Source organism: Bos indicus x Bos taurus, chromosome X, assembly GCF_003369695.1.
Source record: "Bos indicus x Bos taurus breed Angus x Brahman F1 hybrid chromosome X, Bos_hybrid_MaternalHap_v2.0, whole genome shotgun sequence".
Taxonomy (NCBI): Eukaryota; Metazoa; Chordata; class Mammalia; order Artiodactyla; family Bovidae; genus Bos; species Bos indicus x Bos taurus.
Window position 1 is genome coordinate 71,925,936 of NC_040105.1, and position 24,869 is coordinate 71,950,804.

Sequence of the window (24,869 nt, forward strand, 5' to 3'; positions counted from 1 at the left end):
TATTTCTGAGAGTTTAAAAAAATTATAATTAAGGGTTAGGGTATTTTTCTGTGTCAGTTGATATTACCATATGATTTTCTTCTTAGCTTGTTTATAGGAAGGATTACATCAGTTGACTTTGCAATATTGAACAAGTCCTGTGTAAATGAAGTAAATCCCACATAGTCAGAGTCACAATTAATTTTACATATTGATGTGTTTGATCTACAATATTTTTTTTTGCAGATTTTAAGATCTATTTCAAGAGGTATATTGGTCTATAGTTTTATTTTATTATGTTGTTTTTGGTTATAATATTAGTGTAACACTAGTCTCATAAAATGAGTTAGGAAGTATTAATTTTCTATTTTCTGGAAGAAATTGTGGAGCTATATATATTCTTTTCCAGAGATTTTTTCCCCAATAGCAGTTTTATTGAAATGTAATTGATATGTCTTAAAATTCACCATCTAAAATATATACTTCATAGGCTATTATTATATAGACAGAGTTGTGCAACCATCACCATTCTATAATTTTAGGACATTTTTGTCACCCCAAATAGAAATGCCATACCAATTACTAATTAACCCCTTTAACATTTCTTCTCTCACTCTCACAACCCATGGCAAAAACTAATCTTTCTGTGTCTAAGGAATAGCTCATTCTGGTCATATCTATAAAAGAAAAAGTATAATACGTGGGTTTTGTCATCAGTTTCTTTCAATTAGCATAATTTTTTCTCTGTCCATTCATGTTATGTGAAGTATAGTTGATTTATAATATTTACAATATCATGTTAGTGACATATGCAAAGCAAAGTGATTCAGTTATATTTTTCAGAGTATATTCCATTACAGTTTATTATAAAATATTAAATATAATTCCCTGTGCTATACAGAAAATCCTCTTTACTTATCGATTTTATGTACAGTAGTTGATATCTGTTATACTCATAATCCTAATTTGTCCCTCATTTCCTCCTTCTCCCCTTTGGTGACAGTAAGTGTGTGTTTTGCATCTGTGTGTCTGTTTCTGTTTTGTATGTAGGTGTATTTTTTATCATTTTTTTTTAAATTCAACATGTAAGTGATATCATACAGTATTTTTCTTTCTTTGTCTGATGTACATCACTAAGCATAATTTCTAGGTCCACCAATGTAACTGACTATCTTATTCTTTTTTACAACTAACTTTCCATTATACATATATAATACACTCCTTTAAAACATATATATATATATATATATATATATACACACACACACACACATACATACAACACATTTTTAAGCTATTCTTTGGTTCTTCCCATTGTCTTGGCTATTATAAAAATTCTAATATGAACAAATTGGGTTGCATTTTTCTTTTCAAATTAAAGTTTTCATTTTTTCCATATATATGCCCAAGAGTGGGAGTGCTGGATAATATAGTAACTTTATTTTTAAATTTCTTAAGGAACCATCATATTATTCTCCATAGTGTCTGTACAAATTTACATTCACACAAATACAGCAGAAGGGTTCCTTTTTCTCCACATCCTCTTCAGCATTTATTGTTTGTAGACTTACTAATAATGGCCATTCTGACCTGTGGGAGGTGATAACTTATTGCAGTTTTGATCTGAGTCTCTACAATCCATGGAATTCTCCAGACCAGAATACTGGAATAGGTAACCTTTCCCTTCTCCAGTGAATCTTCCCAACCCAGGAATCAAACTGGCATCTCCTGCATTGTAGGCAGATTATTTACCAGCTGAGCTACCAGGGAAGCCCTAATAATATAAAAGAGTATAACTACTCTTTTATATTGAGTAGTATGAGGTTTTTATATTTTAGATATTGAACCCCTGTCAGTCACACCATTGGCAAATATTTTCTCCCACTCTATAGGTTGTTTTTTTTCATTCTGTTCATGCTTTTCTTTGCTTTGCAAAAAGTTTTAAAACTTTGATTAGGAAAAATTAGCTTATGTTTACTTTTATTCATTTAGCCTTGGGTGACTGATCTAAGAAAATAATACTGTTGTAAAAGGAAGTTTTTTGCATATGTTCTTTTCTAGGAGTTTTATGGTGTCCATTTTATATTTAAGTCTTTAAATCTGTATGTGTTTATTTTCATATATTATGTTCAGGAGCATTCTAATTTTATTGATTTATATGTAGCTTTCAAGATTTTCTTGAAAGAGACTGTCTTCACCACTGTATATTTCTGCCTCTTTTGTCATAGATTATTTGACCATAGGTGTGTCACTTTATTTCTGGGCTCTCTATTCTGTTCTATTGAACTATATTCCTGTTTTTGTGCAAATGTCACACTGTTTTAATTAATATATCTTTGTAGTATAGTCTTAAGTCTGTAATAGTTATTCATTTCAGTTTTATTCTTTTTCCTGAGGTTTCTTTGACAATACTGGGCTTTTGGTAGTTTCATATAAATTTTAGGATTATGTCTTCTAGTTATGTGGAAAATATCATGGATATTTTGTAAGGAATTTCAATAAATTTGTAGCTTGCTTTAAGGGACATGGCCATTTTAACAATATTAATTCTTTCAATTCAAGACCACAGGATATATTTCCATTTCTTTGAAACATCTTCAGTTTCTTTCATCAAGTTGTATAGTTTTCAGTGTATACATCTTTCATCTCCTTGATTGAGTTTATTCTTAAGTCTTTTATTGTTATGATGTGAACTTAAATGAGGTTTTTAAACTTTCTTTTTCTGATAATTCATATTCATTAAAGGAAATGAAAAAAAGATTTATGGTTACTAATCTTGTATCTCACCTGAGTGGACAATGAGACTAAGATTTCAGAGCTTTGAGGGATGAATACTAAGTTTTTCTCCTTACCAGAGCATGTGAGATCTTCTTTCCCAGACTGAGGACGGAACGTGTACCTCCTACAGTGAAAACATGAAGTCTTAACCACTGGATCACCAGTGGTAGGCACTGGAGCGGTGACTATGTGGAGCTGGAGTGGCTGTGAGGAGATAATCCACATCCAAGGACAAAGGAGAAGGCCCAGCAAGACAGTAGATGCTAGAGCAGCTGCTGCACAGTGCTGGAGCGACTTTGAGGAGATACCCCACATCCAGCAGGAGAAGCCCCTACAAGATGGTTGGGGGGGTAAAATTCAAATTTAGAGTGAAACCCCATTCCCGCCAGAGCTGCTCAGAGGGCTCAAACAAACCCTGTGTGCACCAGGACCCAGAGACTCCACAGAGACTGAGACTGAACTGTTTGAGTGTTTCCTGTGGAGATATGGTTCAGCAGTGGATTTCCACAGGGGTACGGGCTCATGCAAATTCTCCAGCAATACAGGAACACAGCTCTGAGCTCCAATATACAGGCTACCCCAAGTTACTACAAAATGATAGACATGTCATAAATCATTACTGAATACTTCATTGCACTCCAGAGAGAAGAACTGCAGCTCCACCCAGCAGAACACTGACACAAGCTTCCCTAACCAAGAGATCTTGACAAGCCACCTGTACAAACCCACCCACAGCAAGGAAACTCCACAATAAAGAGACCTCCACAAACTGCCAGAATACAGAAAGGACACCACAAACTCAGCAATATAAACAAGATGAAGAGACAGAGAAATACCCAGCAGGTAAAAGAACAGGATAAATGCCCACCAAACCAAAAAAAGAGGAAGAGATAGGGAATCTACCTGATAAAGAATTCGAAATAATGATAGTGAAAATGATCCAAAATCTTGAAATCAAAATGGAATCACATATAAATAGTCTGGAGACAAGGATTGAGAAGATGCAAGAAAGGTTTAACAAGGACCTAGAAGAAATAAAAAAGAGTCAATATATAATGAATAATGCAATATGAGATAAAAACACTCTGGAGGCAACAAATAGTAGAATAACAGAGGCAGAATATAGGATTAGTGAATTAGAAGATAGAATGGTAGAAATAAATGAATCACAGAGGAAAAAAGAAAAACTAATTAAAAGAAATGAGGACAATCTCAGGGACCTCCACGACAATATTAAACACTACAACATTCGAATCATAGGAGTCCCAGAAGAACAAGACAAAAAGAAAGACCATGAGAAAATACTTGAGGAGATAATAGTTGAAAACTTCCTTAAAATGGGGAAGGAAATAATCACCCAAGTCGAAGAAACCCATAGAGTCCCAAACAGGATAAACCCAAGGAGAAACACCCCAAGACACATATTAATCAAATTAACAAAGATCAAACACAAATAACAAATATTACAATCAGCAAGGGAAAAACCACAAATATCACACAAGGGAATTCCCAGAAGGATAACAGCTGATCTTTCAAGAGAAACTCTTCAAGCCAGGAGGGAATGACAAGACATACTTAAAATGATGAAAGAAAATAACCTACAGCCCAGATTACTGTACCCAGCAAGGACCTCATTCAAATATGAAGGAGAAATCAAAAGCTTTATAGAGAAGCAAAAGCTGAGAGAATTCAGCACCACCAAACCAGCTCTCCAACAAATACTAAAGGATATTCTCTAGACAGGAAACACAAAAAGGGTGTATAAACTCGAACCCAAAACAATAAAGTAAATAACAATGGGATCATACATATCAATAATTACCTTAAATGTAAATGGGTTGAATGCCCCAACCAAAAGACAAAGACTGGCTGAATGGATACAAAAACAAGATCCCTATATATGTTGTCTACAAGAGACCCACCTCAAAACAGGGGACACATACAGACTGAAAGTAAAGGGCTGGAAAAAGATTTTCCATGCAAATAGAGACAAAAAGAAAGCAGGTGTAGCAATACTCATATCAGATAAAATAGACTTTAAAACAAAGGCTGTGAAAAGAGACAAAGAAGGACACTACATAATGATCAAAGGATCAATCCAAAAAGAAGAGATAACCATTATAAATATATATGCACCCAACATAGGAGCACCACAATATGTAAGACAAATGCTAAAAAGTATGAAAGGGGAAATTAACAGTAACACAGTAATAGTGGGAGACTTTAATACCCCAGTCACATCTGTGAATAGATCAACTAAACAGAAAATTAACAAGGAAACACAAACTTTAAATGATACCATAGACCAATTAGACCTAATTGATATCTATAAGACATTTCACCCCCAAAAAATGAATTTCACCTTTTTCTCAAGCACACATGGAACCTTCTCCAGGATAGTTCACATCCTGGGCCATAAATGTAGCCTTGGTAAATTCAAAAACTTGAAATCATTTCAAGCATCTTTTCTGACCACAATGCAGTAAGATTATATCTCAATTACAGGAGAAAAACTATTAAAAATTCCAACATATGGAGGCTGAACAACACGCTGCTGAATAACCAACAAATCACAGAAGAAATCAAAAAAGAAATCAAAATGTGCATAGAAACGAATGAAAATGAAATCACAACAACCCCAAACCTGTGGGACACTGTAAAAGCAGTCCTAAAGGGAAAGTTCATAGCAATACAGGCATACCACAAGAAACAAAAAAAGTCAAATAAAAAACCTAACTCTACACCTAAAGCAACTAGAAAAGGAAGAAATGAAGAACCCCAGGGTTAGTAGAAGGAAATAAATCTTAAAAATTAGGGCAGAAATAAATGCAAAAAGAAAAAAAAAAAAACACAAAAGAGACCATAGCAAAAATCATCAAAGCCAAAACCTGGTTCTTTGAAAGGATAAATAAAATTGACAGATTATTTTCCAGACTCATCAAGAAACAAAGGGAGAAAAATCAAATCAATAAAATTAGAAATGAAAATGGAGAGATCACAACAGACAACACAGAAATACAAAGGATCATAAGAGACTACTATCAGCAATTATATGCCAATAAATTGGACAATGTAGAAGAAATGGACAAATTCTTAGAAAAGTACAACTTTACAATACTAAACCAGGAAGAAATACAAAATCTTAGCAGACCCATCACAAGCATGGAAACTGAAACTGTAATCAGAAATCTTCCAGCAAACAAAAGCCCAGGTCCAGACGGCTTCACAGCTGAATTCTACCAAAAATTGAGAGAAGAGCTAACACCTATCCTACTCAAACTCTTCCAGAAAATTGCAGAGGAAGGTAAACTTCCAAACTCATTCTATGAGGCCACCATCATCCTAATACCAAAACCTTACAAAGACACCACACAAAAAGAAAACTACAGGCCAATATCACTGATGAACATGGATGCAAAAATCCTTAACAAAATTCTAGCAATCAGAATCCAACAACACATTAAAAAGATCATACACCATGACCAAATGGGCTTTATCCCAGGGATGCAAGGATTCTTCAGTATAGGCAAATCAATCAATGTAATACACCACATTAACAAATTGAAAAATAAAAGCCATATGATTATCTCAATAGATGCAGAGAAAGCCTTTGACAAAATTCAACATCCATTTATGATAAAAAGTCTCCAGAAAGCAGGAATAGAAGGAACATACCTCAACATAACAAAAGCTATATATGACAAACCCACAACAAACATTATCCTCAATGGTGAAAAATTGAAAGCATTTCCCCTAAAGTCAGGAACAAGACAAGGGTGCACACTTTGACCATTACTATTCAATAGTTTTGGAAGTTTTGCCAGAGCTATCAGAGCAGAAAAAGAAACAAAAGGACTCCAAATTGGAAAATAAGAAGTAAAACTCTCACTGTTTGCAGATGACATGATCCTCTACATCAGTTCAGTTCAGTTCAGTTCAGTCTCCCAGTTGTGTCCGACTCTTTGCAACTCCAGAATCGCAGCACGCCAGGCTTCCCTGTCCATCACCAACTCACGGAGTTCACTCAGACTCACGTCCATCAAGTCGGTGATGCCATCCAGCCATCTCATCCTCTGTCTTCCCCTTCTCCTCCTGCCCCCAATCCCTCCCAGCATCAGAGTCTTTTCCAATGAGTCAACTCTTCACATGAGGTGGCCAAAGTACTGGAGTTTCAGCTTCAGCATCATTCCCTCCAAAGAAATCCCAGGGCTGATCTCCTTCAGAATGGACTGGTTGGATCTTCTTGCAATCCTAGGGACTCTCACGAGTCTTCTCCAACACCACAGTTCAAAAGCATCAATTCTTCGGTGATCAGTTATCTTCACAGTCCAACTCTCACATCCATACATGACCACAGGAAAAACCATAGCCTTGACTAGAGGGACCTTTGGTGGCAACATAATGTCTCTGCTTTTGAATATGCTATCTAGGTTGTTCATAACTTTCCTTCCAAGGAGTAAATACCTTTTAATTTCATGGCTGCAGACACCATCTGCAGTGATTTTGGATCCTCTACATAGAAAACCCTAAAGATTCCACCAGAAATTTACCAGAACTAATCAATGAATATAGTAAAGTTGCAGCATATAAAGTCAACACACAGAAATCCCTGGCATTCCTATACACTAATAATGAGAAAATAGAGAAATTAAGGAAACAATTCCATTCACCATTGCAACGAAAAAAATAAAATACTTAGGAATATATCTACCTAAAAAACTAAAGACCTATATATAGAAAACTATAGAACACTAGTCAAAGAAATCAAAGAGGACACTAATAGATGGAGAAATATATCATGTTCATGGATTGGAAGAATCAATATAGTGAAAATGAGTATACTACCCAAAGCAATTTATAGATTCAATGCAATCCCTATGAAGCTACCAATGGTATTCTTCACAGAGCTAGAACAAATAATCTCACAATTTGTATGGAAATACAAAAAACCTCGAATAGCCAAAGCAATCTTGAGAAAGAAGAATGGAACTGGAGGAATCAACATGCCTGATTTCAGGCTCTATTACAAAGCCACAGTCATCAAGATAGTATGGTACTGGCACAAAGACAGAAATACAGATCAATGGAACAAAATGGAAAGCCCAGAGATAAATCCACGCACCTATGGACACCTTATCTTTGACAAAGGAGGCAAGAATACACAATGAATTAAAGACAATCTCTTTAACAAGTGGTGCTGGGACAACTGGTCAACCACTTGTAAAACAATGAAACTAGAACACTTTCTAACACCATACACAAAAATAAACTCAAAATGGCTTATAGATCTAAATTTTAGACCAGAAACTATAAACCTCCTGGAGAACATAGGCAAAACACACTCCGACCTACATCACAGCAGGATCCTCCATGATCCACCACTCGGAATATTAGAAATAAAAGCAAAAATACACAAATGGGACCTAATTAAACTTAAAAGCTTTGCACAACAAAGGAAACTATAAGCAAGGTGAAAAGACAGCCTTCAGAATGGGAGAAAATAATAACAAATGAAGCAACAGACAAACAACTAATCTCAAAAATATACAAGCAACTCCTACAGCTCAATTCCAGAAAAATAAATGACCCAATCAAAAAATGGGCCAAAGAACTAGACATTTCTCCAAAGAAGACATACAGATCGATAACAAATACATGAAAAGATGCTCAACATCACTCATTATCAGAGAAATGCAAATCAAAACCACTATGAGGTACCATTTCATGCCAGTCAGAATGGCTGCGGTCCAAAGTCTACAAGCAATAAATGTTGGAGAGGATGTGGAGAAAAAGTAACCCTCTTACACTGTTGGTGGGAATGCAAACTAGTACAGCTACTCTGGAGAACAGTGTTGAGATTCCTTAAAAAACTGGAAATAGAACTGCCTTATGACCCAGCAATCCCACTGCTGGGCATACACACTGAGGAAACCAGAATTGAAAGAGACACGTGTACCCCAATGTTCATCACCACACTGTTTATAATAGCCAGGACATGAAAACAACCTAGATATCCATCAGCTGATGAATGGATAAGAAGGCTGTGGTACATATACACAATGGAACATTACCCAGCCATTAAAAAGAATACATTTGAATCAGTTCTAATTAGGTGGATGAAACTGGAGCCTATTATACAGAGTGAAGTAAGCCAGAAAGAAAAACACCAGTATAGTATACTAACGTATATATATGGAATTTAGAAAGATGGTAACAATAACCGTCTATGCGAGACAGCAAAAGAGACACTGATGTATAGGACAGTCTTTTGGACTCTGTGGGAGAGGGAGAGGGTGGGATGATTTGGGAGAATGGCATTGAAACATGTATAATATCATATATGAAAAAGTCATCAGTCCAGGTTCAATGCACGATACTGGATGCCTGGGGCTGGTGCACTGGAACGACCCAGAGGGATGGTATGGGAAGGGAAGAGGGGGGAGGGTTCAGGATGAGGAACACTTGTATACATGTGGCGGATTCATGTTGATATATGGCAAAACTAATACAATACTGTAAAGTTAAAAAATAAAAATAAAAAGAGAACACACTGGTGATTACAAACACCCTGTTACAGAAACACAAGAGAAGATTTTATACATAGACATCACCAAATGGTCAATACTGAAATCAGATTGAGTTTATTCTTTGCAGCCAAAGATGGAGAAGCTCTATACAGTCAGCAAAAACAAGACTAGGATCTGGCTGTGGCTCAGATCATGAGCTTCTTATTGCCAAATTCAGACTTAAATTGAAGAAAGTAGGGAAAACCACTAGACCATTCAGGTAGGACCTAAATCAAATCCCTTATGATTATACAGTGAAAGTGAATAATAGATTCAAGGGATTAGATCTGATAGAGTGCCTGAAGAACCATAGACAGAGTTTCATGACATTGTACAGGAGACAGAGAGCCAAACCATCCCAAAGAAAAAGAAATGCAAAATAAAGTGAAATGTCTGTCTGAGGAGGGATTACAAACAGCTGTGAAACGAAGGGAAGTGAGAAGCAAAGGAGAAATGGAAAGATATACCCATTTGAATGCAGAGTTCCAAAGAATAGCAAGGAGAGACAAGAAAGCTCTCCTCATTGAACAATGCAAAGAAATAGAGGAAAACAATAAAATGGGAAAAACTAGAAATTTATTCAAGGAAATAAGAGATACCGAGGGAACTTTTCATACATAGATGGGCACAATAAAGGACAGAAATGGTATGGACCTAACAGAAGCAGAAAATATAAGAAGAGTTGGCAAGAAGACATAGAAGAACTATACAAAAAAAAGATCTTCACGACCAAAATAATCACAATCTAGATCACTGACCTAGAGCCAGACATCCTGGAATGTGAAGTCAAGTGGGTTTTAGGAAGCATCACCACTAACAAAACTAGCGGAGGTGATGGAATTCCAGTTGAGCTATTTCAAATCCTAAAAGATGATGCTGTGGAAGTGCACCATTCAATATGCCAGCAAATTTGGAAAACTCAGCAGTGGCCACAGGACTTGGAAAGGTCAGTTTTCATTCCAATCCCAAAGAAAGGTAATGCCAAAGAATGCTCAAACTACCGCACAATTGCACTCATCTCACATGAACCGTGAACTTCCAGATGTTCAAGTTAGATTTTAAAAAGGCACAGTAACCAGAGGTCAAATTGCGAACATCTGTTGGATCATTGAAAAGGCAAGAGTGGTCCAGAAAAATATCTATTTCTACTTTATTGACTATGTCAAAGCCTTTGACTGTGTGGATCACAATAAACTGTGGAAAATTCTTCAAGAGATGGGAAAACCAGACCACCTGACCTGCCTCTTGAGAAACCTATATGCAGGTCAGGAAGCAACAGTAAGAACTGGACATGGAACAACAGATTGGTTCCAAATAGGGAAAGGAGTAATTCAAGGCTGTATACTGACAACCTGTTTATTTAAATTATGTGCAGAGTACATCATGAGAAATGCTGGGCTGGAAGAAGCACAAGCTGGAATCAAGATTCCTGGGGGAAATATCAATCACCTCAGATATGCAGATGACACCATCCTTATGGCAGAAAGTGAAGAAGATATAAAGAGCCTCTTGATGAAAGTGAAAAGGAGAGTTAAAAGTTGGCTTAAAACTCAACATTCAGAAAATTAAGATCATGACATCTGGTCATGTCACTTCATGGCAAATAGATGGGGAAATCAGTGGAACAGTGAGAGACTTTATTTTGGGGGCCTCCAAAGTTAGTGCAGATGGTGACTGCAGCCATGACAGTAAAAGACCCTTGCTCCTTTGAAAAAAAGTCGTGACCATCCTAGACAGCATATTGAAAAGCAGAGACTTGACTTTGCCAACTTAAGTCTGTCTAGTGAAAACTATGGTTTTTCCAGTAGTCATGTATGGATGTGAGAGTTGGACTAAAGAAAGCTAAGCTCTTAAGAACTGATACTTTTGAACTGTGGTGTTGGAGAAGACTCTTGAGAGTCCCTTGGGCTGCAAGGAGATCCAACCAGTCCATGCTAAAGGAAACCAGTCCTGAATATTCATTGGAAGGACTGATGCTGAAGCTGAAACTGCAGTATTTTTGCCACTTGATACGAAGAACTGACTCATTTGAAAAGACCCTGATGCTAGGAAAGATTGAAGGTGGGGGCAGGGGACAACAGGGGATTAGATGGTTGGATGGCATCACCGTGTCAATTGACAAGAGTTTGAGTAAACTCCGGGAGTTGGTGATGGACAAGGAGGCCTGGCATGCTTCAGTCCAAGGGGTCTCAAAGAGTCGGACATGACTGAGCGACTGAACTGAACTGAATCTTGAATCATGCTACTTTGCAGTTTATTTGCTCTAACAGTTTGTGTGTGTGTGTGTGTGTGTGTGTGTGTGTGTGTGTGTGTGTAGAGTCTTTAGGATTCTCTATATAAAGTATCATGTCGTCTGCAAATGACTTTTTTACCACATGCCTTTCAATTTCTTTTTTTAAATATAATTTTATTTATTTTAATTGGAGGTTAATTACTTTACAATATTGTATTGGTTTCTCTTGTATAATTGCTGTGGCTCTGACTTCCAATGCCATGTTCAATAAGAACAGTGACAGTGAGTATGCTAGTTTTGTTTCCAAATTTACTGGAAAGGCTTTCAGCTTTTCACCATTGAGTATTATTTTGATTACAGGTTTATCATAAATGACTTTTATTATGTGGACATATATTACCTCTATATCCATTTTAATGAGACTTTTTTTTTCTTATCATGAATCGATGTTGAATTTCATCAAAAGATTTTTTCCATGTCTATTGAGATGATCATGTAGTTCTTTGATTTGTTATTGTGATGTATCATATTGGTTGATTTACATACATTGAAATATCCTTGCTACTCTGGAACAAATCAAATTTGATCATAGTCTGTAATTCTCTTTATATATTGGAATTGTTTGCTAATATTTTGTTGAAGATATGTGCATCTATTTTCATCAAAGATATTGGCCTGTAATTTAATCTCCTTTAGTGTCCTTGGTTTTGATATCAAGATGATGATGGCTTCATAGAAAGAATTTAGGAGGGTTCTCTCCTCTTCAAATTTTGGAGTAGTTTGGGAAGGATAAGTATAATGTTTTCTTTTTATGTTTGGTAGAATTCCATAGAGAAGCCATATGATCCTAGACTTTTGTTCGCCGAGTTTTAATTTTTTAAATAACAGATTCTATTTCACTTCAGTGATCAGTGTGTTCAAATTATCCATTTCTTCTTGGTTCAGTTTTGACACACTGTATGTTTCTAGAAAATTATGCATTTCTTGTGTGGCTCATATGCTCAGTGTCCAACTCTTTGTGATGCCATAGGTTGTAGTCTGCCGGGTTCCTCTGTCCATGGAATTTTCCAGGCAACAACTCTGGAGTGGATAGCCATTTCCTACTCCAGGAGATCTTGCCAACTGAGGGATTGACCTCACAACTCTTGTGTCTCCTACACTGCATGCAGATTCTTTACCACTGAGCTACCTGGGGAGGCACACTTCTTCCAAATTATCCAATTTGCTGTCATTTAACTGCTCATGGTGTTCTCTTAGGATTTCTTTTTTTATTATTATTGCTATTTTTCATTTCTTTGGTATCAGTTGAGATTTCTTCTCTTTCATTTGTTATTTTGTTTAATTGAGTTCTCTATCTTTTCTTATTCGTGAGTCTGAGGAAAGGTTTGTCAGTTTTGTCTATCTCTTCCAAATAAATAAATAAAAAAGCCCAGCTCTTGGTTTTATTGATCTTTTTACTGTTTATATTTTATATCCTCTCTGATATTTATTTTTCCTTCCTTCTGCTGACTTTAGATTTTGTTTTCTTTTTCTGATTCTTTTCGTTGGTGTGCTGTGCTTAGTCGCTCAGTTGTGTCTGACTCTTTGCAACCCCATGGACTGTAGCCTGTCAGGCTCCTCTCTCTGTGGGGATTCTCTAGGCAAGAATACTGGAGTGTACTGCCATGCCTTCCTCCAAGGGATCTTCCCAACCCAGGGATCAAACCCAAGTCGCCTTCATTACAGGCAGATTCTTTACCACCTGAGCCACCAGGGAAACCCCTTTTAGTTGATAGTTTGGGTTGTTTTTCAAGATATTTTTTTTAATTATTTTATATTATTTTTTAACTTCACAATATTGTATTGGTTTTGCCATGTATCAACATGAATCCTCCACAGGTATACACATGTTCCCCATCCTGAACCCTCCTCCCTCCTCCCTCCCCGTACCATCCCTCTGGGTCGTCCCAGTGCACCAGCCCCAAGCATCCAGTATCGTGCATCGAACCTGGACTGGCAACTCGTTTCTTATATGATATTTTACATGTTTCAATGTCATTCTCCCAAATCTTCCCACCCTCTCCCTCTCCCACAGAGTCCAAAAGACTGTCCTATACATCAGTGTCTCTTTTGCTGTCTCGCATACAGGGTTATTGTTACCATCTTTCTAAATTCCATATATATGTGTTAGTATATTGTATTGGTGTTTTTCTTTCTGGCTTACTTCACTCTGTATAATAGGCTCAAGATATTTTCTTGTCTGTTGAAGAAGGCCTATATTGCTATGGACTTCCCTCTTAGAATTTTTGCTGAATCCCATAGATTGTATAAGGTTTCATTTTCATTTTCCTTTGTTTCAAGGTATTTTCGGATTCATTCTTTGATTTCATCATTAAACAGTTAGTTTATAATAATATGTTTTTAATTCCCATGTGTTCATTCTTTTCCTATTTTTCTTTCTGTGATCATTTCAAGTTTCACACTACTATGGTCAGAAAAAAAGTGTTTGAAATAATTTCTATCTTCTTAAATTTGTCGAGGTTTACTTTATGACCTACTGTGTGGTCTACCATAGAGAACATTCCATGCATGCTTGAAAAATACATGTATTCTTGGGTTCTTTTGGATATAATGTCCTGTGGATGTCAATTTAGTCCAACTGATACGCTGTGTCATCTAGGACTTCTGTTGCCTTATTGATTCTTCTCTCTGGATTATCTGTCCATTGATATCAATGAGGTGTTAAAGTATCCTACTCTTCTTATATCATTATCAGTTTCTCTCTTTAGGTGTTTTAGTATCTTTTTCATATACTTTGATGCTCCAATTGAAAGAGTTAATTCTTAGGTAGGTTCATAAGGAATCCAGGGCTCTTCGAGGAGGAGAAAGGGGTCTGGGACACTCGAGGAAGAAAAAGGGATCTGAGGTCCTTGAAGAGTTTCAGTTCAGTCCCTCAGTGGTGTCCAATTCTTGGTGAGCCCATGGACTGCAGCACTCTAGACTTCCCTGTCCATCACAAACTCACAGAGCCTCCTCAAACTCATGTCCATTATACCAGTGATGCCATCCAACCATCTCATCCTCTGTTGTCCACTTCTCCTTCCGCCTTGAATCTTTCCCAGCATCAGGGTTTTTTCACATGAATCAGTTCTTCACATCCGGTGGCCAAAGTATTGGAGTTTCAGCTTTAGCATCAGTCCTTCCAATGAACACCCAGGACTGGTTTCCTTTAGGATGGACTGGTTGGATCTCCTTGCAGCCCAAGGGACTCTCAAGAGTCTTCTCCAACACCACAGTTCAAAAGTATTAGTTCTCTGGTGCTCAGCTTTCTTTATAGTCCAACTCTCACATCCATACATGACTACTGGAAAAACCATAGTTTTCATTAGATGGACCTTTGTTGGTCAAGTTATGTCTCCTTTTTATATGCTGTCTATGTGGTCGTAGCTTTTCTTCCAAGGAGCAAGGGTCTTTTAATTTCATGCCTGCAGTTACCATCTGCAGTGATTTTGGATCCCCCAAAAATGAAGTCTCTCATCATTTCCATTGTTTCCATATCTATTTGCCATGAAGTGATGGGACCTGATGCCATAATCTTAGTTTTCTGAATGATGAATTTTAAGGCAACTTTTTCACTCCCCTCTTTCACTTCATCAAGAGACATTGTAGTTCTTCACTTTCTGCTTGAAGAGTATAAAAGGACAAACTTTTTTTTTCTGCATTCTTTCGTCTTAATCAAATTAGATGTTCTTTTCTTAAACTCTGAGTTATTATGACAATACTCTTTAAGAATAACTTTCTTTAAGCCCAGAACTAATGATTATAGAACAAAACAATGCATCTTGATCAAGGATATGTTTTTCCTTAAGATCTGTGCTAATGATTATATAAAAACAATGTATCTTTCTTTGAGGACATGTTTCTCCTTCTTAATAGGAACCTTCTGGCTAATCTTGTTATCTTAAGAGGTATGTTGTGGGAGTGGGCCTAGTAAGACCTTCTATTGTTAGTAACCAACTGAAAAATTATATAAGGCCTTGATAAGACTAGCGAGTGAAGCACTCTCTGCCCCCTTCTAATGTCTGTGCCGGAAGCTTTCTCTGTCCTTTTTTCACTGTTAGAAAATTCTGCTACACAAAATCTCTGAGTGAACAAGCCTTGTCTCTGGTCCTGAAGCTAAATTCTTTTCTTCCGAGACCACAAATCTGACACAGTTCACCATGAGGTATATAAATATTGGGTGTACATATGTTAAGGAGTGCAGTAACCTCTTCTTCTATTGATCCCTTTATCATTATATAATGCTGACTTTTTGTCTTTCTTTGTGGATTTTTTTAAAAGTCTATTTTGCCTGATATGAGTATTGCTATACTTGCTTTCTTGTTGTTTCCATTTGCATAAAATATTATTTCCTTCATTTTACTTTCAGTCTGTGTATTTATTTTTCCCTGAAAACAGTCTCCTGTAAGCAGCATATTGTAAGTTTTACTCTGACCTAGATCTAGCAGTAAGCTGTGTTGTTGAGTATGTGAAGCTGGGACACTCTCTTTGAGAAACAAACTGTTGCATACTCCTGCCCAGGGGCTGTCTGTCTGAGATTCAGTGCTTAACCATGGTGTGCTACTGTGGTGCACTATGCACACACACTGGCAATGTCTGCTGAGACCCCATCCATTGCCCCCTAAATGTTCTGACAATGGGCTCCACATCTATGCCTAGATCATACCCTAGGCACCCTGGTCAGTCTTTGTGGAGCTCTACTGAATCTTTGCCCAGGTCCATGCTAGGCCATGTTGTGGATTGGGAAGGGTTGCAAGGCTGCTACCACCGCCTCAAAGCACTCTCTGCTATTATTTTTAGCAAGTTATCATGTGCAAATTCCTCACAAGTAGAGACTGTGTTTCTCTAGACCTTCTATCTATCTCAAGGGATTTCCCAGCAAGCAAGGGGGCTTGTCTCCTCTGCACAGTTCCCCAGGACTGGCATGCCCAGATTGTGGCTCATTCCCCAGGGTGAGGGTCTGCCAAGATGAATCTTGCTTCTTTACAGATCTGTCCCAGGGTTTCAGATCCTGACTCAATACCTTTGTCCCATCCTCCCCAGTCACATGGAATCTTTTTGCAGCATTGGTTGTATAGGAGCTCTTCCCATTTATAGTTTTCTGGGAGAACCATTCCACATATAGTTGTATTTGTGATGGGCTTTGGAGGGGGAGATCCATATTCTCATACTCTAACATATAGTTCCCTTGCCTGAGCTATCACATCTGTTTATTCATATATCAGTAGTGAATATTTGGGTTGTTTTTGTTTTTCAGCTATTATGTATAATACTGCTATGTATATTCTATAACTTTTGTGTGAACTTAGGTTTTCAACTTTCTTGGGTATATACCTACAAGTGGGATTGCTGGGTCATGTAATAACTCTATGTTTAGCCATTTTAATGAACTGATAGATTATATTCTAAAGTGGTTATAACATTTTACATTTCCATCGGCAGTATATAGAGGTTACAGCCTCCACATTCTGGGAAACACTCGCTACTATTCAACATTTTTATTTTTGTTATGTTGTGCTATTTATTCACTAGTCATGTCTGACTCTTTTTTTGCTCCATGAACTGCACCATGCCTGGCTTTCCTGTCCTTCACTATCTCCCTGAGTTTGCTCAAATCCATGTCCATTGAGTAAGTGATGCTGTGTAACCATCTCATTTTCTGCCACCCCCTTTTCGTTTAGCCTCCAATCTATCCCAGGATCAGATCTTTTCCAATGAATCAGCTCTTTACATCAGGTAGCTAACATATTGGAACTTCAGCATCACTCCTTTGGTTGAATATTCAGGGTTGATGCCTTATAGGACTGACTGGTTTGATCTCCTTGCTGTCCAAAGGACTCTGAAAGGTATTCTCCAGCAGCACAATTGGAAAGCAACAATTCATTAATGGTCAGTCTTCTTTATGATCCAACTCTTATATCCATTCACGACTATTAGAAAAACCATCACCACAAAAGGTCATCACCATAATGATCTTTGTCACCAAGGTGATGCTTCTGCTTTTTAATATGCTGTCTAGGTTCACGCTAGTAAAGTAATGCTTAAAATTCTCCAAGCCAGGCTTCAGCAATACATGAACCGTGAACTTCCAGATGTTCAAGCTGGTTTTAGAAAAGGCAGAGGAACCAGAGATCAAATTGCCAACATCTGCTGGATCATCGATGAAGCAAGAGAGTTCCAGAAAAACATCTATGTCTGCTTTATTGACTATGCCAAAATCTTTGACTGTGTGGATCACAATAAACTGTGGAAAATTCTTCAAGAGATGGGAATACCAGACCACCTCACCTGCCTCTTGAGAAGCCTATATGTAGGTCAGGAAGCAACAGTTAGAACTGGACATGGAACAACAGACTGGTTCCAAATAGGAAAAGGAGTACATCAAGGCTGTATATTGTCACCCTGCTTATTTAACTTCTATGCAGAGTACATCATGAGAAATGCTGGGGAGGAAGAAGCACAAGCTGGAATCAAGATTGCCAGGAGAAATATCAATAACCTCAGATATGCAGATGATACCACCCTTATGGCAGAAAGTGAAGAGGAACTCAAAAGCCTCTTGATGCAAGTGAAAGAGGAGAGTGAAAAAGTTGGCTTAAAGCTCAACATTCAGAAAACTAAGATCATGGCATCTAGTCCCATCACTTCGTGGCAAATAGATGGGGAAACAGTGGAAATAGTGGCTGCCCTTATTTGGCAGGGCGGGGGGGGTGTGCTCCAAAATGACTACAGATGGTGATTGTGGCCATGAAATTAAAAGACACTTACTCCTTGGAAGGAAAGTTATGAAGAACCTAGACAGCATATTAAAAAGCAGAGAGATTACTTTGTCAACAAAGGGCCATCTAGTCAAAGCTATGGTTTTTCCAGTGGTCATGTATGGATGTGAGAGTTGGACTATAAAGAAAGCTGAGCGCCAAAGAATTGATGTTTTTGAACTGTGGTGTTGGAGAAGACTCTTGAGAGTCCCTTGGACTGCAAGGAGATCCACCCAGTCCATTCTAAAGGAGATCAGTCCTGGGTGTTCTTTGGAAGAAATGATGTTAAAGCTGAAACTCCAGTACTTTGGCCACCTGATGCAAAGAGCTGACTCATTGGAAAAGATGCTGATATTGGGAAAGATCGAGAGCAGGAGTAGAAGGGGACGATAAAGGATGAGATGGTTGGATGGCATCACCGATTTGATGAACATGGGTTTGGGTAGGCTCTGGGGGTTGGTGATGGACAGGGAAGCCTGGCATGCTGCGGTTCACGGGGTCGCAAAAAATCGGACATGACTGAGTGCCTGAAATGAACTGAACTGAACTACATTCATCATAGCTTTCCTTCCAAGGATCAAGTGTCTTTTAATTTTGTGGCTGCTATCACCATCCATGGTGATTTTGCACCCCAAGAAAATAACTCTGTCACTGCTTCCCCTTCTATTTGCCATGAAGTGATGGACCTGAATGCCATGATCTTAGTTTTCTGAATGTTGAGTTTCAAGTCAGGTCTTTCTCTCTCCTCTTTTACACTCATCAAGAGGCTCTTTAATTCATCATCACTTTTTGCCATTAGAGTGATATTATCTGTATATCTGAGGTTTTTGATGTTTCTCTTGGCAATCTTTATTCCAGCTTGTGATTCATCCAGCCCAGCATTTTGCAGGATGTATTCTGCATAGAATTTAAATAAGCAGAGTGACAATATACAGCATTACCTTATTATTTTCACAATTTTGAACCAGTCAGTTATTTCATTTAAGGTCTGAACTGTTGCTTTTTGATTCACATAGAGGTTTCTCAGATTTTTATTTTTTTTCTGGAATTCCCTCCTTTTCTCTATGTTGCAACAAATGTTGGTAATTTGATCTCCACTTTTTCTAAATCAAGCTTGTACATCTCTTTTGCTTATTTATGTCCTCACTGTATTTGTCCTTTATTGTGTACAACCTTACATGAAATGTTCCCTTGACATCTACAGTTTTCTTGAAGAGATCCTTGGTCTTTCCCATTCTATTGTTTTCCTCTATTTCTTTGCAGTGTTCTTTTAAGACTTCTTACCTTTCCTTGCTATTCTCTAGAACTCTGCATTCAGTTGGGTATAGCTTTTCCTTTCTCCCTTGCCTTTCACTTGTTTTTCTTCAGCTATTTGTAAAGTTTCATCAGACAACCATGGATTCTTTTGGTATGTCATCTTTAATAATATTAAGCATGCTTTGTATGTGATGAGTTGTTTCTCTTTCTCTTTTGCTTTGCCTTTGAAAAGTCTGACTATAAAGTATATATGTGGGCACTTCATCATGATGATTGTACCTGGAATTTCCTGAGCTTCTTGGATATGTAGATTATTTTTCTAATTTGAGAAGATTTGGCAATGACTTTCTAAAATATTCTTTTTGCCCCTTTCTTTGTCTTCTTTATTTCTGAGACTTTTTTTAATGCCTATGTTGATACATTTGATAGTGCTCCATAGGCCTCTGAGGCTATTTATTTTTTTACTTTCTGTTTCTCAGGCTGTAAAATATTAATCAGGTTGCCCTCAATTTTGCTTATTCTTTATTTTGCAAACTCATATCTCCTATTGGGCTTCTATAATAAATTACTTATTTTAGCTATTATTTTTTATAATGAATAAAATCATTTATTTATTTTTCAACTCTATAAATTCTCTTTGCTTCTTTTTTATAATTATGGTAGATGGTGTAAAGTCTTGTCTAGTAAATCCAACATGTGTGCCATCTCAGGGACAATTTCTGTCAATTGCCTTTTCATTCGTGTGTGGGTCATACTTTTTTGTTTGTTTTCAAGTGTCATATATTTTGTTGATAACTAGATATTTTAAATTATATAATGTGGTGGATCTGATTATCAGATTCCTTTCCTCTCCACAGGGTTTGTTGTTAGTTCTATTAGTTTTTATTATTACTGCCCCTGCTTATTTCTTTAGTGACTTTTCTGTACTAATTTTGGGATTTGTTTTCTTTGTTATGTACTGCCACTGTCATTTATCCTCAGTTTAGTGGTTAATTAGTGATTGAAGATGTTTTCCTTCAGTTTTTTGAACCATTTCGTTTCCAAGACTTTGACAACGGCTTTCTGTGTGTGCTGGCACATGATTTCAATGTTCAAGCAGGCATATATCTGCATTAAACCTCACTTTTCATTTACAGAGAGAACAGAGCATCAATTTCAGCCAGATGAGAGAAGTTAGGACATTCTGAGGTCTTTCCTGGGCATGAGCACAATACTGAGCATGTGTGTGAACTTCTCTTGATAAAGTCCCAGGAATATATTGGAACTTTTCAAAGCCTTCCATATATATATATATATATATATATATATATATATATATATATATATATACACATACATACATGTGTGTGTATATATATAAATATATATAAACATATGTATACATATAAATATGTTATATATATATGGCAGACATATATATATATATGTAATTTTACCTTCATATATATATATATATATATATATATATATATATATATTTCATCAGTGTGTTGTCAGTCCCAACTGCTATCTCAGTAATAGGTAAATATATATATATAAGTAATCGATGCTCTCTTTTTTTAAGCAAATGCTCTATGGAATCGGCTTTTCTCATAGAATGAATTCTGAGAGTAATTCCTGAGAGGACAGTAGTACACTGTTTTAGAGAGGTCCCTGATGTTTCAAAACTAATAATTATCTGTGGTTTATGCTCCTAAAGCACTCCCAACCTGTTCTGCCTTTTACAATAATCTGTTAACTGCTAATTTTCTTAGGTAACAGTAATTCAGAGGCTTTTTGTTTTAACTATTACCTCTTAGTCAGGGTGGGAGGGAGAGTTGGGGATAAATTAAAGTAAATAATACTCAAAATAGTATTGTCCTTACCAAGGTTTAACTATGTGTCTGCAATAATATTGCTCTAATTGTTGTAAGTCTTTGCTTATTTTCCAGAGTACTGAAAAGAGTTGATTTTGGAAAAACTGACTTTGGTTTTATGTAGAAGTATATTTTTGGAAGTTCTTACTCTGCCACCTCAGAAGTGCTTCTGATTGGTATCTTTTAAATTACATATTCAAAATTTCATTATAGGTATATGGTTATTCCAGCTATTTATTTCATCTTGGGTCAATTCTCATATTTTGTGTCATCTGAGGTATTAGTCAATTTATTTTAAATTGTTGACTTTATGAGCATAAAATTGCTAATAAAACTCCATTGCTATCATATTAGTGGATGTAGAATATGTACTTATATCTTCTTTTTTATTTTTAACATTGCTGATTTATGTATTATTTCTTTCTATCTTTGTTAGTCTTAGTACAGTTTGTCCAATTTTTAAATTTTTTTCAAAGAACCAACTTTTGGTTTTGCTGTTTTCGCAGTTATAAAATTTTATATTTAGTAATGTTAATTCTTATGGTTATTATTCCCTTTATTTGTATGATTTGGATTTATTTTGTTATTCTTTTTCTAGTTTCTTAATGCTGGAACTTACACTATTAATTTAAGATCTTTCCTCATTTCTAATGTAAGCATTTAGTGCTATAAATTTATTTTAGAAGACTGGCTTAGTTGCATCCCACAATTTTAATATTCTGTATTTTCATTGATTTCTACATAATTTTCATTTGCTTTGAGAGTCCCTCTTTGACTCATGAATTGAACAAACATAAATATAGGCTGGTTCTAAATACATTTGTTACTTTTGTAGATGGTGTAATAAATCCACTTCTGAAAGTCATTACCAAAGGCTCCTCCACCTGAAGTCTTGGGCACTCCAGTTCAAAATAGGAAGCTGAAATATGGACCATTTAATCAAGGTAAATTGGATGTGGTCAAGCAGGAGATAGGAGATTGAACTTCAACATTTTAGAAATAAATGAACTAAAATGGATAGGAATGGGTGACTTTAATTCTGATTACCATTATATCCACTGCTGTGGGCAAGAATCCTTTAGAAGAAATGGAGTAGCCCTCACAGTCAATAAAAGGGTCTTAAATGTAGTACTTGGGAGAACCTCAAAATGACAAAATGATCTTGTTACAATTCCAAGGCAAACCATTCAGTATCACAGTAATCCAAGTCTATGTCCCAACCACTGATGCTGAAGAAGCTGAATTTGATTGGTGCAATGAAGCCCTACAACACTTTCTAAAACTAAAACTGAAAAAAAGAGGTCCTTTTCATCACACAGGATTGGAATACAAAAGTAGGAAGTCAAGAGGTACCTGAAATAACAGGCAAGTTTGGCCTTGGAGTACAAAATGAAGCAGGGCAAAGTCTAACAGACTTTCAAAAAGAGAATATGCTGTTCATAGCAGACATACTTTTCCAACAACCCAAGAGATGATTCTACACATGGGCATCACCAAATGGACAATATCAGAATCAGATTGATTATGTTTGCAACTGAAGATGGAGAAGCATTATAGAGTCCTCAAAAACAAGGTCTGGAGCTAACTGTGGCTCATATCATGAGCTCCTTATTGCAAATTTCAGCCTTAAATTGAAGAAATTAGGGAAAACCAGTAGGCCTTTCAGGTATGATCTAAATCAAATCATTTATGATTATACCATGGACGTGACAAATACATTTGATAGAGTGCCTGAGGAACTATGTGTAGAGGTTCATAACACTGTACAGGAGGCAGTGACCAAAACCATCCCAAAGAAAAAGTAAAACAAGAAGGCAAATGGATTGTCTGAGGCAGTTTTACAAATATCTGAGGAAAAAGAGATGCAAAAGGCAAGGGAGAAAAGGAAAGATATAGCCAACTGAATGGAGAGTTCCAGAGACAGCAAGGAGAGATAAGAAGCCTTTCCAAAATGGACAACCCAAAGAAATAGAGGAAGAAAACACAATGGGAAAGACCAGAGATTTCTTAAAGAAAATTGGAGATATCAAGGGAATATTTCATGCAAGGATGGTCACAATAAAGCACAAAAATAGTAAGGAACTAACAGAAGCAGAAGAGATTAAGAATAGATAACAGGAATACACAGAAGAAGACTTTAAAAAAAATCTTAATGACCCAGATAATCACAAGGGTGTGGTCACTAACCTAGAACAAGACATCCTAGAGAGTCAAGTTAAGCATTACTATAAAAAAGCTAGTGGAAGTGATGAAATTCCAGCTGAGCCATTTAAGACCCTAAATGATGGTACTATTAAAGTGCTCCACTCAATATGCCAGCAAATTTGGTAAACTCAGCAGTGGTCATTGGACCTGAAAAAGATCAGTTTTCATTTCAATCCCAAAGAAGGGCAATGCCAAAGAATGTTTAAACAACCGTGCATATGCACTCATTTCACATGCTAGCAAGATTATGTTCAAAACCCTACATGGTAGACTTCAGCAGTACATGAACTGATAACTTTGACATGTACAACTTGGGTATCAAAGAGGCAGAGGAGTCAGGGTTCAAATTGGCAACATTTGTTGGATCATGAAGAAAGTAATGGACATCCAGAAAAATATCTATACCTGCTTCATTGACTATCCTAAAGCCTTTGACAGCAAACTGTGAAAATTCTTAAAGAAGTGGGACTACTAGTACACTCTACCTGTGTCTTGAGAAACTTGTATGCAGGTCAAGAGCAACAGGTAGAACCATACATGGAACAACAGACTGGTTCAAAATTGGGATAAGAGTAAGTTGAGGCTATATAAAGTCACCGTGCTTATTTAATTTACATGCAGTATACATCATGTGAAATGCCAGGCTGGATGAAGCACAAGCTGAAATCAAGATCACCAGGAAAAACACCAGCAAACTCAAATATGCAGATGGTATAACTCAAATGGCAGTAAGTGAAGAGGAACTAAAGAGCCTCTTGAGGAAAGTGAAAGAGGAGAGTGAAATAGCTGGCCTGAAACTCAACATGAATAAAACTTAGATTGTAACACCACTTCCAATCAATTCATGGCAAATAGAAGGAGAAAAAGTAGAAGCAGTCACAGATTTTATTTTCTTGGGCTCCAAAATCACTGCAGATGGTGACTACAGTCAGAAAAATAAGACACTTACTCTTTGGAAGGAAAGCTATAACTAGCCTTGATGGCATATTAAAAAGCAGAGACATCGACATAATGCCAAGATGGCAGTGTAGAAGGATATGCCTTCATCTCCTCCTGCAAGAGCACCAAAATCACAAAGAACTATTGAACAACCATTGACACAACAATGCTGCAGGCCACCAAGAAAAGATATCCAACATCCAAAGACAAAGAATAAGCTGCATTGAGAAAGTAGGAGGGGTGCAATCACTATAAAATC